An 8,993-nucleotide genomic window follows, 5' to 3' on the forward strand; every position below is an offset into this window, starting at 1 on the left:
CAGGTCCCCTGAGTGTTGCAAGGGGACCCTGCTGACAACACAGGCCCCCTGAGTGTTGCAAGGGGACCATGCTGACAACACAAGTCCCCTGAGTGTTTCAAGGGGACCCTGCTGACAACACAGGTACCCTGAGTGTTGCAAGGGGACCCTGCTGACCACACAGGTACCCTGAGTGTTGCAAGGGGACCCTGCTGACAACACAGATCCCCTGAGTGTTGCAAAGGGACCCTGCTGAAAACACAGGTACCCTGAGTGTTGCAAGGGGACCCTGCTGACAACACAGGTCCCCTGAGTGTTGCAAGGGGACCCTGCTGACAACACAGGTCCCCTGAGTGTTGCAAGGGGACCCTGCTGACAACACAGGTCCCCTGAGTGTTGCAAGGGGACCCTGCTGACAACACAGGCCCCCTGAGTGTTGCAAGGGGACCCTGCTGACAACACAGGTCCCCTGAGTGTTGCAAGGGGGACCCTGCTGACAACACAGGTCCCCTGAGTGTTGCAAAGGGGACCCTGCTGACAACACAGGTCCCCTGAGTGTTGCAAGGGGACCCTGCTGACAACACAGGACCCCTGAGTGTTGCAAGGGGACCCTGCTGACAACACAGGCCCCCTGAGTGTTGCAAGGGGACCCTGCTGACAACACAGGCCCCCTGAGTGTTGCAAGGGGACCCTGCTGACAACACAGGCCCCCTGAGTGTTGCAAGGGGACCCTGCTGACAACACAGGCCCCCTGAGTGTTGCAAGGGGACCCTGCTGACAACACAGGCCCCCTGAGTGTTGCAAGGGGACCCTGCTGACAACACAGGCCCCCTGAGTGTTGCAAGGGGACCCTGCTGACAACACAGGCCCCCTGAGTGTTGCAAGGGGACCCTGCTGACAACACAGGCCCCCTGAGTGTTGCAAGGAGACCCTGCTGACAACACAAGTCCCCTGAGTGTTGCAAGGGGGGCCTTACTGACAACACAGGTTCCCTGAGTGTTGCAAAGCGTACTTGCTGACAACACAGGTCCCCTGAGTGTTGCAAGGGGACCCTGCTGACAACACAGGTCCCCTGAGTGTTGCAGGCCCCCTGAGTGTTGCAAGGGGACCCTGCTGACAACACAGGCCCCCTGAGTGTTGCAAGGGGACCCTGCTGACAACACAGGCCCCCTGAGTGTTGCAAGGGGACCCTGCTGACAACACAGGTCCCCTGAGTGTTGCAAGGGGACCCTGCTGACAACACAGGTCCCCTGAGTGTTGCAAGGGGACCCTGCTGACAACACAGGTCCCCTGAGTGTTGCAAGGGGACCCTGCTGACAACACAGGCCCCCTGAGTGTTGCAAGGGGACCCTGCTGACAACACAGGCCCCCTGAGTGTTGCAAGGGGACACTGCTGACAACACAGGTCCCCTGAGTGTTGCAAGGGGACCCTGCTGACAACACAGGCCCCCTGAGTGTTGCAATGGGACCCTGCTGACAACACAGGTCCCCTGAGTGTTGCAAGGAGACCCTGCTGACAACACAGGTCCCCTGAGTGTTGCAAGGGGACCCTGCTGACAACACAGGTCCCCTGAGTGTTGCAAGGGGACCCTGCTGACAATACAGGTCCCCTGAGTGTTGCAAGGAGACCCTGCTGACAACACAAGTCCCCTGAGTGTTGCAAGGGGGGCCTTACTGACAACACAGGTTCCCTGAGTGTTGCAAAGCGAACTTGCTGACAACACAGGTCCCCTGAGTGTTGCAAGGGGACCCTGCTGACAACACAGGCCCCCTGAGTGTTGCAAGGGGACACTGCTGACAACACAGGTCCCCTGAGTGTTGCAAGGGGACCCTGCTGACAACACAGGCCCCCTGAGTGTTGCAATGGGACCCTGCTGACAACACAGGCCCCCTGAGTGTTGCAAGGGGACCCTGCTGACAACACAGGCCCCCTGAGTGTTGCAAGGGGACCCTGCTGACAACACAGGTCCCCTGAGTGTTGCAAGGGGACCCTGCTGACAACACAGGTCCCCTGAGTGTTGCAAGGGGACCCTGCTGACAACACAGGTCCCCTGAGTGTTGCAAGGGGACCCTGCTGACAACACAGGTCCCTGAGTGTTGCAAGGGGACCCTGCTGACAACACAGGTCCCCTGAGTGTTGCAAGGGGACCCTGCTGACAACACAGGTCCCCTGAGTGTTGCAAGGGGACCCTGCTGACAACACAGGTCCCCTGAGTGTTGCAAGGGGACCCTGCTGACAACACAGGTCCCCTGAGTGTTGCAAGGGGACCCTGCTGACAACACAGGTCCCCTGAGTGTTGCAAGGGGACCCTGCTGACAACACAGGTCCCCTGAGTGTTGCAAGGGGACCCTGCTGACAACACAGGTCCCCTGAGTGTTGCAAGGGGACCCTGCTGACAACACAGGCCCCCTGAGTGTTGCAAGGGGACCCTGCTGACAACACAGGTCCCCTGAGTGTTGCAAGGGGACCCTGCTGACAACACAGGTCCCCTGAGTGTTGCAAGGGGACCCTGCTGACAACACAGGCCCCCTGAGTGTTGCAAGGGGACCCTGCTGACAACACAGGCCCCCTGAGTGTTGCAAGGGGACCCTGCTGACAACACAGGCCCCCTGAGTGTTGCAAGGGGACCCTGCTGACAACACAGGCCCCCTGAGTGTTGCAAGGGGACCCTGCTGACAACACAGGCCCCCTGAGTGTTGCAAGGGGACCCTGCTGACAACACAGGCCCCCTGAGTGTTGCAAGGGGACCCTGCTGACAACACAGGCCCCCTGAGTGTTGCAAGGGGACCCTGCTGACAACACAGGCCCCCTGAGTGTTGCAAGGGGACCCTGCTGACAACACAGGCCCCCTGAGTGTTGCAAGGGGACCCTGCTGACAACACAGGCCCCCTGAGTGTTGCAAGGGGACCCTGCTGACAACACAGGCCCCCTGAGTGTTGCAAGGGGACCCTGCTGACAACACAGGCCCCCTGAGTGTTGCAAGGGGACCCTGCTGACAACACAGGTCCCCTGAGTGTTGCAAGGGGACCCTGCTGACAACACAGGTCCCCTGAGTGTTGCAAGGGGACCCTGCTGACAACACAGGTCCCCTGAGTGTTGCAAGGGGACCCTGCTGACAACACAGGCCCCCTGAGTGTTGCAAGGGGACCCTGCTGACAACACAGGCCCCCTGAGTGTTGCAAGGGGACCCTGCTGACAACACAGGCCCCCTGAGTGTTGCAAGGGGACCCTGCTGACAACACAGGCCCCCTGAGTGTTGCAAGGGGACCCTGCTGACAACACAGGCCCCCTGAGTGTTGCAAGGGGACCCTGCTGACAACACAGGCCCCCTGAGTGTTGCAAGGGGACCCTGCTGACAACACAGGTCCCCTGAGTGTTGCAAGGGGACCCTGCTGACAACACAGGTCCCCTGAGTGTTGCAAGGGGACCCTGCTGACAACACAGGTCCCCTGAGTGTTGCAAGGGGACCCTGCTGACAACACAGGCCCCCTGAGTGTTGCAAGGGGACCCTGCTGACAACACAGGCCCCCTGAGTGTTGCAAGGGGACCCTGCTGACAACACAGGCCCCCTGAGTGTTGCAAGGGGACCCTGCTGACAACACAGGTCCCCTGAGTGTTGCAAGGGGACCCTGCTGACAACACAGGTCCCCTGAGTGTTGCAAGGGGACCCTGCTGACAACACAGGTCCCCTGAGTGTTGCAAGGGGACCCTGCTGACAACACAGGTCCCCTGAGTGTTGCAAGGGGACCCTGCTGACAACACAGGTCCCCTGAGTGTTGCAAGGGGACCCTGCTGACAACACAGGTCCCCTGAGTGTTGCAAGGGGACCCTGCTGACAACACAGGTCCCCTGAGTGTTGCAAGGGGACCCTGCTGACAACACAGGTCCCCTGAGTGTTGCAAGGGGACCCTGCTGACAACACAGGTCCCCTGAGTGTTGCAAGGGGACCCTGCTGACAACACAGGTCCCCTGAGTGTTGCAAGGGGACCCTGCTGACAACACAGGTCCCCTGAGTGTTGCAAGGGGACCCTGCTGACAACACAGGTTCCCTGAGTGTTGCAAGGGGACCCTGCTGACAACACTGGTCCCCTGAGTGTTGCAAGGGGACCCTGCTGACAACACAGGTCCCCTGAGTGTTGCAAGGGGACCCTGCTGACAACACAGTTTCCCTGAGTGTTGCAAGGGGACCCTGCTGACAACACAGGTCCCCTGAGTGTTGCAAGGGGACTCTGCTGACAACACAGGTCCCCTGAGTGTTGCAAGGGGACCCTGCTGACAACACAGGTCCCCTGAGTGTTGCAAGGGGACCCTGCTGACAACACAGGCCCCCTGAGTGTTGCAAGGGGACCCTGCTGACAACACAGGCCCCCTGAGTGTTGCAAGGGGGCCCTGCTGACAACACAGGTCCCCTGAGTGTTGCAAGGGGACCCTGCTGACAACACAGGTCCCCTGAGTGTTGCAAGGGGACCCTGCTGACAACACAGGCCCCCTGAGTGTTGCAAGGGGACCCTGCTGACAACACAGGTCCCCTGAGTGTTGCAAGGGGACCCTGCTGACAACACAGGTCCCCTGAGTGTTGCAAGGGGACCCTGCTGACAACACAGGTCCCCTGAGTGTTGCAAGGGGACCCTGCTGACAACACAGGTCCCCTGAGTGTTGCAAGGGGACCCTGCTGACAACACAGGCCCCCTGAGTGTTGCAAGGGGACCCTGCTGACAACACAGGCCCCCCTGAGTGTTGCAAGGGGACCCTGCTGACAACACAGGCCCCCTGAGTGTTGCAAGGGGACCCTGCTGACAACACAGGCCCCCTGAGTGTTGCAAGGGGACCCTGCTGACAACACAGGTCCCCTGAGTGTTGCAAGGGGACCCTGCTGACAACACAGGTCCCCTGAGTGTTGCAAGGGGACCCTGCTGACAACACAGGTCCCCTGAGTGTTGCAAGGGGACCCTGCTGACAATACAGGTCCCCTGAGTGTTGCAAGGAGACCCTGCTGACAACACAAGTCCCCTGAGTGTTGCAAGGGGGGCCTTACTGACAACACAGGTCCCCTGAGTGTTGCAAGGGAACCCTGCTGACAATACAGGTCCCCTGAGTGTTGCAAGGAGACCCTGCTGACAACACAAGTCCCCTGAGTGTTGCAAGGGGGGCCTTACTGACAACACAGGTCCCCTGAGTGTTGCAAGGGGACCCTGCTGACAACACAGGTCCCCTGAGTGTTGCAAGGGGACCCTGCTGACAACACAGGTCCCCTGAGTGTTGCAAGGGGACCCTGCTGACAACACAGGTCCCCTGAGTGTTGCAAGGGGACCCTGCTGACAACACAGGTCCCCTGAGTGTTGCAAGGGGACCCTGCTGACAACACAGGTCCCCTGAGTGTTGCAAGGGGACCCTGCTGACAACACAGGTCCCCTGAGTGTTGCAAGGGGACCCTGCTGACAACACAGGTCCCCTGAGTGTTGCAAGGGGACCCTGCTGACAACACAGGTCCCCTGAGTGTTGCAAGTGGACCCTGCTGACAACGCAGGTCCCCTGAGTGTTGCAAGGGGACCCTGGTGGCAACACAGGTCCCCTGAGTGTTGCAAGGGGACCCTGCTGACAACACAGGTCCCCTGAGTGTTGCAAGGGGACCCTGCTGACAACACAGGCCCCCTGAGTGTTGCAAGGGGACCCTGCTGACAACACAGGCCCCCTGAGTGTTGCAAGGGGACCCTGCTGACAACACAGGCCCCCTGAGTGTTGCAAGGGGACCCTGCTGACAACACAGGCCCCCTGAGTGTTGCAAGGGGACCCTGCTGACAACACAGGCCCCCTGAGTGTTGCAAGGGGACCCTGGTGACAACACAGGTCCCCTGAGTGTTGCAAGGGGACCCTGCTGACAACACAGGCCCCCTGAGTGTTGCAAGGGGACCCTGCTGACAACACAGGCCCCCTGAGTGTTGCAAGGGGACCCTGCTGACAACACAGGTCCCCTGAGTGTTGCAAGGGGACCCTGCTGACAACACAGGCCCCCTGAGTGTTGCAAGGGGACCCTGCTGACAACACAGGTCCCCTGAGTGTTGCAAGGGGACCCTGCTGACAACACAGGTCCCCTGAGTGTTGCAAGGGGACCCTGCTGACAACACAGGTCCCCTGAGTGTTGCAAGGGGACCCTGCTGACAACACAGGTCCCCTGAGTGTTGCAAGGGGACCCTGCTGACAACACAGGTCCCCTGAGTGTTGCAAGGGGACCCTGCTGACAACACAGTTTCCCTGAGTGTTGCAAGGGGACCCTGCTGACAACACAGGTCCCCTGAGTGTTGCAAGGGGACTCTGCTGACAACACAGGTCCCCTGAGTGTTGCAAGGGGACCCTGCTGACAAGACAGGTCCCCTGAGTGTGGCAAGGGGACCCTGCTGACAACACAGGTCCCCTGAGTGTTGCAAGGGGACCCTGCTGACAACACAGGTCCCCTGAGTGTTGCAAGGGGACCCTGCTGACAACACAGCATCATGGTTGAAGTGACTTACATCTCAGGACCGACACACTTTCAGTCGACATGTCTAAAGTGATTGCATTCATGTCTTCTCCCACTTGTCAGTAGTATAGACCATGTACGTAATGTGTGGGCGGCCGTCAGTGGCCGTGGGCAGCCGTGGGTGGCCGTGGATGGCCGTGGGCGGCCGTTGGCGGCCGTGAGTGGCCGTGGGCAGCCGTGAGTGGCCGTGAGTGGCCGTGGGCAGCCGTGAGTGGCCGTGAGTGGCCGTGGGCAGCCGTGAGTGGCCGTGAGTGGCCGTGGGCAGCCGTGAGTGGCCGTGAGTGGCCGTGGGCAGCCGTGAGTGGCCGTGAGTGGCCGTGGGCAGCCGTGAGTGGCCGTGAGTGGCCGTGGGCAGCCGTGAGTGGCCGTGAGTGGCCGTGGGCAGCCGTGAGTGGCCGTGAGTGGCCGTGAGTGGCCGTGGGCAGCCGTGAGTGGCCGTGAGTGGCCGTGAGTGGCCGTGGGCAGCCGTGAGTGGCCGTGAGTGGCCGTGAGTGGCCGTGGGCAGCCGTGAGTGGCCGTGAGTGGCCGTGAGTGGCCGTGGGCAGCCGTGGGCGGCCGTGGGCGGCCGTGGGCACACCCAGGCTTCAAGGACATTGGAAAGTTTAAAGACTAAACCAGAGGAATTTAAAGGGACAATATTGGAGTGTAGGATATATATATATATATAAATATATATATATATATATATATATATATATATATATATATATATATATATATATATATATATATATATATATATATATATATATATATATATATATATGTGTTGTGAAGGTTGAGAATCAATCTACGTTGACGATCAAGAGTGCCATCAGTTCCTAGGCCCGGCACCCTAGTACAGAGCCTAACCAGACCAGCTAGACCAGCCAGACCAGCCAGACCAGGCAGACCAACTAGACCAGGCAGACCAGCTACACCAGGCAGACCAGCTAGACTAGGCAGACCAGCTAGACCAGGCAGACCAGCTAGACCAGGCAGACCAGCTAGACCAGGCAGACCAGCTAGACCAGGCAGACCAGCTAGACCAGGCAGACCAGCTAGACCAGGCAGACCAGCTAGACCAGGCAGACCAGCTAGACCAGGCAGACCAGCTAGACCAGCCAGACCAGCTAGACCAGGCAGACCAGCTACACCAGGCAGACCAGCTACACCAGGCAGACCAGCTAGACTAGGCAGACCAGCTAGACCAGGCAGACCAGCTAGACCAGCCAGACCAGCTAGACCAGGCAGACCAGCTAGACCAGGCAGACCAGCTAGACCAGGCAGACCAGCCAGATCAGGCAGACCAGCTACACCAGGCAGACCAGCTACACCAGGCAGACCAGCTACACCAGGCAGACCAGCTACACCAGGCAGATCAGCTAGACCAGGCAGACCAGCTAGACCAGCCAGACCAGCTAGACCAGCCAGACCAGCTAGACCAGGCAGACCAGCTAGACCAGGCAGACCAGCTAGACCAGGCAGACCAGCCAGATCAGGCAGACCAGCTACACCAGGCAGACCAGCTACACCAGGCAGACCAGCTACACCAGGCAGACCAGCTACACCAGGCAGATCAGCTAGACCAGGCAGACCAGCTAGACCAGCCAGACCAGCTAGACCAGGCAGACCAGCTAGACCAGCCAGACCAGCTAGACCAGGCAGACCAGCGTGAACATTCAGCCTCAGTGAGTGTAGCAGTGAGTGTAGCAGTGAGTGTAGCAGTGAGTGTAGCAGTGAGTGCAGCAGTGAGTGTAGCAGTGCGTGTAGCAGTGAGTGTAGCAGTGAGTGTAGCAGTGAGTGTAACAGTGAGTGTAACAGTGAGTGTAGCAGTGAGTGCAGCAGTGAGTGTAGCAGTGAGTGTAGCAGTGAGTGCAGGAGTGAGTGTAACAGTGAGTTTAGCAGTGAGTGTAGCAGTGAGTGCAGCAGTGAGTGTAGCAGTGAGTGTAACAGTGAGTGTAGCAGTGAGTGTAGCAGTGAGTGTAGCAGTGAGTGCAGCAGTGAGTGTAGCAGTGAGTGCAGCAGTGAGTGTAGCAGTGAGTGTAGCAGTGAGTGTAGCAGTGAGTGTAGCAGTGAGTGTAGCAGTGAGTGTAGCAGTGAGTGTAACAGTGAGTGTAGCAGTGAGTGTAGCAGTGAGTGCAGCAGTGAGTGTAGCAGTGAGTGTAGCAGTGAGTGTAGCAGTGAGTGTAGCAGTGAGTGTAGCAGTGAGTGTAGCAGTGAGTGCAGCAGTGAGTGTAGCAGTGAGTGTAGCAGTGAGTGTAGCAGTGAGTGTAGCAGTGAGTGCAGCAGTGAGTGTAGCAGTGAGTGTAGCAGTGAGTGTAGCAGTGAGTGTAGCAGTGAGTGCAGCAGTGAGTGTAGCAGTGAGTGTAGCAGTGAGTGCAGCAGTGAGTGTAGCAGTGAGTGTAGCAGTGAGTGCAGCAGTGAGTGTAGCAGTGAGTGTAGCAGTGAGTGTAGCAGTGAGTGTAGCAGTGAGTGCAGCAGTGAGTGTAGCAGTGAGTGTAGCAGTGAGTGTAG

This window comes from Cherax quadricarinatus, chromosome 18, assembly GCF_038502225.1.
Source record: "Cherax quadricarinatus isolate ZL_2023a chromosome 18, ASM3850222v1, whole genome shotgun sequence".
NCBI lineage: Eukaryota > Metazoa > Arthropoda > Malacostraca > Decapoda > Parastacidae > Cherax > Cherax quadricarinatus.